General features: G+C 35.8%; 2 long non-coding RNA genes across 3 annotated transcripts; one reads left to right on the forward strand and one right to left on the reverse strand.

Annotated features, from left to right (window-relative positions):
• Window positions 1-3,575, forward strand: LOC146499939 (uncharacterized). 2 transcript variants are annotated; one of them, XR_014869898.1, is made up of 4 exons: window positions 1-252; window positions 747-790; window positions 1,832-3,095; window positions 3,503-3,575. It is a non-coding gene; the product is annotated as an uncharacterized LOC146499939 (long non-coding RNA). The 2 variants fall into 2 exon arrangements; XR_014869897.1 differs by lacking the exon at window positions 1-252 and having other exon boundaries at window positions 566-790.
• Window positions 2,979-3,544, reverse strand: LOC146499940 (uncharacterized). Its single transcript, XR_014869900.1, has 2 exons — window positions 3,235-3,544; window positions 2,979-3,032 (listed from the first exon to the last, which is right to left on the reverse strand). It is a non-coding gene; the product is annotated as an uncharacterized LOC146499940 (long non-coding RNA).
• Window positions 3,576-8,462: the final 4,887 nt, after the last annotated feature.

Consider the following 8,462-nt stretch of genomic DNA (forward strand, 5'->3'; position numbering starts at 1 on the left):
TTCTCACTGTATTACGGGACAAAGTGCGTCCCTTATTAGCTCAATACGGGACGTGTACTTTTGTTTCTAAATACGGGACGATTCCGTTTTTTAAGGGACGGTTGGCAACCCTACACAGGCCTAAGTTCCCTTATGACAACTAGAGCTGGAAACAAGACCTCAAGCAATCCTAAGGCTAACTAGCACGGCTAGCATGTTAAAAAACATTTGTTAAATGTTGTCATTGCTAGCATATACCTGTATTACAGCATGGTAAGTAGCGAGAACGCTAAGTTGTTGTTACCTTTGAAAAGAAAAATGTGAAGCTGTACTATTAGCATGAGCTATGCTAATGTTATTCACTCAAACAAACATCTCAGGTACTGACTTACTGCTTTCTAATATCTGTGTTTATTTCTGGATATACCTACATGGTTATTAGACATCCCACATAAAGGGTGACAAAGGCAGTAACTATAAATGACCATAACTTTACTGTAAATCACACTGATGGGCTCAGCTCATATAGTTCTATCACGTGCACATGTATGTTAGCAACCGTAACCACGGCGGCTGTAGGTATATAAATGCTGCACAAGGTTCCAGTCGTTCCTTTACACTTGCTCTCGGACTTGTCTTGACCTGCTCCAAGCTCAGCTTGTGGAAAGATAACGTTTGGAGAATATTTCTACAGAGCGGATTTTACTACAAAGCGACAACAACTACTGCATCTTTGGATCTTTCGTACTTGTGTTTCATCATAACAGCGAAGCTTGAAGACCGTGGACCCCGACTCGTCGACAGACACCTGGTACATTTCAAAATTTCTTCAATTATTTCAAGAGTCACTAGATGACTATAGTAATTTTACAGGTTCCAGTGTTAATATCACGTTTTAATGTGATCAAAATAAGTGTGTTCCAAGACTTTTTCTGGCAAATTGCTTTTATGCTTTAAATTTTCCAGGAGAGGAGTAGAATTTATTACCGAGTGGTGTATGAATGTGAAAAAGGGTGTTACTTTCATCTGAAGCCTTCAAATTTGACACTTTTTTCCAATGAAATGGTTAAAATTAGCTTAAAATTCGTAAAATGCCCCCCTCCCCCAAATATACATATATATATATATGTGTTTCTATGGTAACAGCATCTCCTCACAATGGTAGAACATATAGGAGTAAACACACCAGATCCCCTGACATCATTTTCTTCTCTGGATCAAAGGCTTCATTTAAATAAACTATAACTTTTTCCCAGCTACATAATGCGATGATAAAAAAATAAAAAAATAAATAAAATGAAATAATATAAAAAATAATCATGAAGTCAAACTGTTACAAAAATGTGTTTTATTTTTAAAATTGTGCGTGGAGTTCTACTGCCTTTTTTGTATTAGCAATATTTAGGACATGGAATTGGTACATGGGGAGATTAAATGTTGTTTTATATTTTACATTGTTAATGAAAGAATTAAAAAAAAATACGGGAATGAGCTGCGAAGTTATTAACTGGACATGTATGCTATTCATGTCCAGTTCTTTACACATCAGTACCTATTATACATTACCTACTCCAACGTAGTGTTTGCATGAAGGTTTAAAAAGAACAAATAAACAAAATGAATGTATACAAAATACAATACTGTTACCTTAAAAGTGTAGTGTGCACAGAGTGAGCTGCCTTGGCAGAGATTTGGATGTTTCACTTAATGATTGTGGACATAGTTGAAATCTTGTTTTCTTCTCACATGAACAAGTAAAGTGTCATTCAGTCTGATATGAATGTAGCCTGTAGCTTTAGCACTGGGTGTTTACTACATTCCTACTGTTATTTTAAACTTTGTTTCCTTACAGGCTGTCTTGACTACATCGTTGAACGTCCCAAGAACGAGACCTTTCTGAAGTCATCAGGATCCTTGATGACAGTATCCTGAGCGCCATCTCTTCTGATGAAGCGTGGGACACTGATACTGAGCGTGTCAGTAAAGGTGAGTACATCGCCCTCTCATCCTCCCCCTCTTCTCATGAAGAACTGGATGCTGATGCGTGTCAGTGAAGTGGAAGGTGAGTACCCCCTCCCCACCTCGCTTTCTCACACTGAGGTCTGCTTATTGTAAATATCGTGTACTTGTTTTTACACCTTTTAATGTCAAAGTTGGCCTTTGTGCTTTTTCAGTGTTGGAAAGACTCTTTCTCACACTGAGGTCTGCTTATTATAAATATCTTGTACTTGTTTTTACACCTTTTAATGTCAAAGTTGGCCTTTGTGCTTTTTCAGTGTTGGAAAGACTCTTTCTCACACTGAGGTCTGCTTATTGTAAATATCTTGTACTTGTTTTTACACCTTTTAATGTCAAAGTTGGCCTTTGTGCTTTTTCAGTGTTGGAAAGACTCTTTCTCACATTGAGGTCTGCTTATTATAAATATCTTGTACTTGTTTGAACACCTTTTAATGTCAAAGTTGGCCTTTGTGCTTTTAAGTGTTGGAAAGACTCTTTCTCACACTGAGGTCTGCTTATTGTAAATATCGTGTACTTGTTTTTACACCTTTTAATATCAAAGTTGGCCTTTGTGCTTTTAAGTGTTGGAAAGACTCTTTCTTGCACTGAGGTCTGCTTATTATAAATATCTTGTACTTGTTTTTACACCTTTTAATATCAAAGTTGGCCTTTGTGCTTTTAAGTGTTGGAAAGACTCTTTCTTGCACTGAGGTCTGCTTATTGTAAATATCTTGTACTTGTTTGAACACCTTTTAATGTCAAAGTTGGCCTTTGTGCTTTTTCAGTGTTGGAAAGACTCTTTCTTGCACTGAGGTCTGCTTATTATAAATATCTTGTACTTGTTTGAACACCTTTTAATGTCAAAGTTGGCCTCTGTGCTTTTTCAGTGTTGGAAAGACTCTTTCTTGCACTGAGGTCTGCTTATTATAAATATCTTGTACTTGTTTGAACACCTTTTAATGTCAAAGTTGGCCTTTGTGCTTTTTCAGTGGTGGAAAGACTCTTTCTCACACTGAGGTCTGCTTATTATAAATATCTTGTACTTGTTTTTACACCTTTTAATGTCAAAGTTGGCCTTTGTGCTTTTAAGTGTTGGAAAGACTCTTTCTCACACTGAGGTCTGCTTATTGTAAATACCTTGTACTTGTTTAAACACCTTTTAATATCAAAGTTGGCCTTTGTGCTTTTAAGTGTTGGAAAGACTCTTTCTTGCACTGAGGTCTGCTTATTATAAATATCTTGTACTTGTTTGAACACCTTTTAATGTCAAAGTTGGCCTCTGTGCTTTTTCAGTGTTGGAAAGACTCTTTCTTGCACTGAGGTCTGCTTATTGTAAATATCTTGTACTTGTTTGATCACCTTTTAATGTCAAAGTTGACCTTTGTGCTTTTTCAGTGTTGGAAAGACTCTTTCTCACACTGAGGTCTGCTTATTGTAAATATCTTGTACTTGTTTGAACACCTTTTAATGTCAAAGTTGGCCTTTGTGCTTTTTCAGTGGTGGAAAGACTCTTTCTTGCACTGAGGTCTGCTTATTATAAATATCTTGTACTTGTTTGAACACCTTTTAATGTCAAAGTTGGCCTCTGTGCTTTTTCAGTGTTGGAAAGACTCTTTCTTGCACTGAGGTCTGCTTATTATAAATATCTTGTACTTGTTTGAACACCTTTTAATGTCAAAGTTGGCCTTTGTGCTTTTTCAGTGGTGGAAAGACTCTTTCTCACACTGAGGTCTGCTTATTATAAATATCTTGTACTTGTTTTTACACCTTTTAATGTCAAAGTTGGCCTTTGTGCTTTTAAGTGTTGGAAAGACTCTTTCTCACACTGAGGTCTGCTTATTGTAAATATCGTGTACTTGTTTTTACACCTTTTAATGTCAAAGTTGGCCTTTGTGCTTTTAAGTGTTGGAAAGACTCTTTCTTGCACTGAGGTCTGCTTATTATAAATATCTTGTACTTGTTTGAACACCTTTTAATGTCAAAGTTGGCCTCTGTGCTTTTTCAGTGTTGGAAAGACTCTTTCTTGCACTGAGGTCTGCTTATTGTAAATATCTTATACTTATTTTTACACCTTTTAATGTCAAAGTTGGCCTTTGTGCTTTTTCAGTGTTGGAAAGACTCTTTCTTACACTGAGGTCTGCTTATTGTAAATATCTTGTACTTGTTTGATCACCTTTTAATGTCAAAGTTGGCCTTTGTGCTTTTTCAGTGGTGGAAAGACTCTTTCTTGCACTGAGGTCTGCTTATTATAAATATCTTGTACTTGTTTGAACACCTTTTAATGTCAAAGTTGGCCTTTGTGCTTTTTCAGTGTTGGAAAGACTCTTTCTTGCACTGAGGTCTGCTTATTATAAATATCTTGTACTTGTTTGAACACCTTTTAATGTCAAAGTTGGCCTTTGTGCTTTTTCAGTGGTGGAAAGACTCTTTCTTGCACTGAGGTCTGCTTATTATAAATATCTTGTACTTGTTTTAACACCTTTTAATGTCAAAGTTGGCCTCTGTGCTTTTTCAGTGTTGGAAAGACTCTTTCTTGCACTGAGGTCTGCTTATTATAAATATCTTGTACTTGTTTGAACACCTTTTAATGTCAAAGTTGGCCACTGTGCTTTTTCAGTGTTGGAAAGACTCTTTCTCACACTGAGGTCTGCTTATTGTAAATATCTTATACTTATTTTTACACCTTTTAATGTCAAAGTTGGCCTTTGTGCTTTTTCAGTGTTGGAAAGACTCTTTCTCACACTGAGGTCTGCTTATTGTAAATATCTTGTACTTGTTTGATCACCTTTTAATGTCAAAGTTGGCCTTTGTGCTTTTTCAGTGTTGGAAAGACTCTTTCTCACACTGAGGTCTGCTTATTGTAAATATCTTATACTTATTTTTACACCTTTTAATGTCAAAGTTGGCCTTTGTGCTTTTTCAGTGTTGGAAAGACTCTTTCTCACACTGAGGTCTGCTTATTGTAAATATCTTGTACTTGTTTGATCACCTTTTAATGTCAAAGTTGGCCTTTGTGCTTTTTCAGTGTTGGAAAGACTCTTTCTCACACTGAGGTCTGCTTATTGTAAATATCTTGTACTTGTTTTTACACCTTTTAATGTCAAAGTTGGCCTCTGTGCTTTTTCAGTGTTGGAAAGACTCTTTCTCACACTGAGGTCTGCTTATTGTAAATATCTTGTACTTGTTTTTACACCTTTTAATGTCAAAGTTGGCCTTTGTGCTTTTTCAGTGTTGGAAAGACTCTTTCTTGCACTGAGGTCTGCTTATTGTAAATATCTTGTACTTGTTTTTACACCTTTTAATGTCAAAGTTGGCCTTTGTGCTTTTTCAGTGTTGGAAAGACTCTTTCTTGCACTGAGGTCTGCTTATTGTAAATATCTTATACTTATTTTTACACCTTTAATGTCAAAGTTGGCCTTTGTGCTTTTTCAGTGTTGGAAAGACTCTTTCTTACACTGAGGTCTGCTTATTGTAAATATCTTATACTTGTTTTTACACCTTTAAATGTCAAAGTTGGCCTTTGTGCTTTTTCAGTGTTGGAAAGACTCTTTCTCACACTGAGGTCTGCTTATTGTAAATATCTTATACTTATTTTTACACCTTTTAATGTCAAAGTTGGCCTTTGTGCTTTTTCAGTGTTGGAAAGACTCTTTCTTGCACTGAGGTCTGCTTATTATAAATATCTTGTACTTGTTTGATCACCTTTTAATGTCAAAGTTGACCTTTGTGCTTTTTCAGTGTTGGAAAGACTCTTTCTTGCACTGAGGTCTGCTTATTGTAAATATCTTATACTTATTTTTACACCTTTTAATGTCAAAGTTGGCCTTTGTGCTTTTTCAGTGTTGGAAAGACTCTTTCTCACACTGAGGTCTGCTTATTGTAAATATCTTGTACTTGTTTGATCACCTTTTAATGTCAAAGTTGACCTTTGTGCTTTTTCAGTGTTGGAAAGACTCTTTCTCACACTGAGGTCTGCTTATTGTAAATATCTTGTACTTGTTTTTACACCTTTTAATGTCAAAGTTGACCTTTGTGCTTTTTCAGTGTTGGAAAGACTCTTTCTCACACTGAGGTCTGCTTATTGTAAATATCTTGTACTTGTTTTTACACCTTTTAATGTCAAAGTTGGCCTCTGTGCTTTTCAGTGTTGGAAAGACTCTTTCTCACACTGAGGTCTGCTTATTGTAAATATCTTGTACTTGTTTTTACACCTTTTAATGTCAAAGTTGGCCTTTGTGCTTTTTCAGTGGTGGAAAGACTCTTTCTTGCACTGAGGTCTGCTTAATGTAAATATCTTATACTTATTTTTACACCCTTTAATGTCAAAGTTGGCCTTTGTGCTTTTTCAGTGTTGGAAAGACTCTTTCTTACACTGAGGTCTGCTTATTGTAAATATCTTATACTTGTTTTTACACCTTTAATGTCAAAGTTGGCCTTTGTGCTTTTTCAGTGTTGGAAAGACTCTTTCTCACACTGAGGTCTGCTTATTGTAAATATCTTGTACTTGTTTTTACACCTTTTAATGTCAAAGTTGGCCTTTGTGCTTTTTCAGTGTTGGAAAGACTCTTTCTTGCACTGAGGTCTGCTTATTGTAAATATCTTGTACTTGTTTTTACACCTTTTAATGTCAAAGTTGGCCTTTGTGCTTTTCAGTGGTGGAAAGACTCTTTCTTGCACTGAGGTCTGCTTATTGTAAATATCTTGTACTTGTTTTTACACCTTTTAATGTCAAAGTTGGCCTTTGTGCTTTTTCAGTGTTGGAAAGACTCTTTCTTGCACTGAGGTCTGCTTATTGTAAATATCTTGTACTTGTTTTTACACCTTTTAATGTCAAAGTTGGCCTTTGTGCTTTTCAGTGGTGGAAAGACTCTTTCTCACACTGAGGTCTGCTTATTGTAAATATCTTATACTTATTTTTACACCTTTTAATGTCAAAGTTGGCCTTTGTGCTTTTCAGTGGTGGAAAGACTCTTTCTCACACTGAGGTCTGCTTATTGTAAATATCTTGTACTTGTTTGAACACCTTTTAATGTCAAAGTTGGCCTCTGTGCTTTTCAGTGTTGGAAAGACTCTTTCTCACACTGAGGTCTGCTTATTGTAAATATCTTGTACTTGTTTGAACACCTTTTAATGTCAAAGTTGGCCTTTGTGCTTTTCAGTGTTGGAAAGACTCTTTCTCACACTGAGGTCTGCTTATTGTAAATATCTTGTACTTGTTTGAACACCTTTTAATGTCAAAGTTGGCCTCTGTGCTTTTAAGTGTTGGAAAGACTCTTTCTCACACTGAGGTCTGCTTATTGTAAATATCTTGTACTTGTTTGAACACCTTTTAATGTCAAAGTTGGCCTTTGTGCTTTTTCAGTGTTGGAAAGACTCTTTCTCACACTGAGGTCTGCTTATTGTAAATATCTTGTACTTGTTTTTACACCTTTTAATGTCAAAGTTGGCCTTTGTGCTTTTCAGTGTTGGAAAGACTCTTTCTTGCACTGAGGTCTGCTTATTGTAAATATCTTATACTTGTTTGATCACCTTTTAATGTCAAAGTTGACCTTTGTGCTTTTAAGTGTTGGAAAGACTCTTTCTCACACTGAGGTCTGCTTATTGTAAATATCTTGTACTTGTTTGAACACCTTTTAATGTCAAAGTTGGCCTCTGTGCTTTTCAGTGTTGGAAAGACTCTTTCTCACACTGAGGTCTGCTTATTGTAAATATCTTGTACTTGTTTGAACACCTTTTAATGTCAAAGTTGGCCTTTGTGCTTTTTCAGTGTTGGAAAGACTCTTTCTCACACTGAGGTCTGCTTATTGTAAATATCTTGTACTTGTTTTTACACCTTTTAATGTCAAAGTTGGCCTTTGTGCTTTTCAGTGTTGGAAAGACTCTTTCTTGCACTGAGGTCTGCTTATTGTAAATATCTTATACTTGTTTGATCACCTTTTAATGTCAAAGTTGACCTTTGTGCTTTTCAGTGTTGGAAAGACTCTTTCTCACACTGAGGTCTGCTTATTGTAAATATCTTGTACTTGTTTTTACACCTTTTAATGTCAAAGTTGGCCTTTGTGCTTTTCAGTGTTGGAAAGACTCTTTCTCACACTGAGGTCTGCTTATTGTAAATATCTTGTACTTGTTTTTACACCTTTTAATGTCAAAGTTGGCCTTTGTGCTTTTCAGTGTTGGAAAGACTCTTTCTCACACTGAGGTCTGCTTATTGTAAATATCTTATACTTATTTTTACACCTTTTAATGTCAAAGTTGGCCTTTGTGCTTTTCAGTGTTGGAAAGACTCTTTCTCACACTGAGGTCTGCTTATTGTAAATATCTTATACTTGTTTTTACACCTTTTAATGTCAAAGTTGGCCTTTGTGCTTTTCAGTGTTGGAAAGACTCTTTCTCACACTGAGGTCTGCTTATTGTAAATATCTTGTACTTATTTTTACACCTTTTAATGTCAAAGTTGGCCTTTGTGCTTTTCAGTGGTGGAAAGA

This window comes from Neolamprologus multifasciatus, chromosome 16 (assembly GCF_963576455.1).
Source record: "Neolamprologus multifasciatus chromosome 16, fNeoMul1.2, whole genome shotgun sequence".
Classification (NCBI taxonomy): domain Eukaryota; kingdom Metazoa; phylum Chordata; class Actinopteri; order Cichliformes; family Cichlidae; genus Neolamprologus; species Neolamprologus multifasciatus.